Consider the following 799-nt stretch of genomic DNA (forward strand, 5'->3'; position numbering starts at 1 on the left):
AACCACCACATCAAAGCCTAGAAAAATGGTTTGGGACATCCCTTTGAGAGATTACCAGTGAGCCCTTGGAAAAAGAAGATTCTCAAAATAATGGCTCCATTTTCTTTGGTGTTATGAATAAGAGAGCCAGCCTCTGAGAAAGAAAAACCCAGGTCCAAGAATAAGCTCTTACACATCCTGACTGGTGAATCAGTCAATTTCTCAACACCCCAGGTAATTCTCTACTAGGTTGCAGTGAAGGTACTCATCTATACTATCAGAGGAATTTCCTCACTGGGTAGTCACTATACCAATAAAATCACAAGCCTTATTTTTTAAAAAATCAATGTTTCCTTCCACTGTCCTAGACACAGCAGCCAACTTATTCTAGATTCTGTCCTTTGTGATAAAGTGAAAGACTTAAAATAAGAAAGCACAAGAAAAGGTCAGTCTCCAAAGAGAAGTTAAGCCCACCACATTCCTCTAGTCCAGGGGGACATTTCCTAAAGCCACAACAAGGACTTCCTGAGGTAAAAGTCAAATTGTCCTTTGGACAAAATGCAACTTAGTGAATCTTTTATTCCATCCAGAAATGTGGTCTCTAGAGTAAAAAGGAATGGAGGTAAGATGATTTGAAGATTAGTCTTCCCAATGGAACACTCCATTGGCCTAGATGGTGATCTGATGCAAGAACGCTCCTGATATTTTGGTGGAAATGTACCTGAGGTGGGTCATGTTGAGACTTCTAAGAAGTTAGCAAAGTAACCCTTCCAGAAAGGTACTATCTTCAAGAGGAAGAAGTACACCTTCTGAGAGGAAA

Source organism: Macrotis lagotis, chromosome 2 (genome assembly GCF_037893015.1).
Source record: "Macrotis lagotis isolate mMagLag1 chromosome 2, bilby.v1.9.chrom.fasta, whole genome shotgun sequence".
Taxonomy (NCBI): Eukaryota; Metazoa; Chordata; class Mammalia; order Peramelemorphia; family Peramelidae; genus Macrotis; species Macrotis lagotis.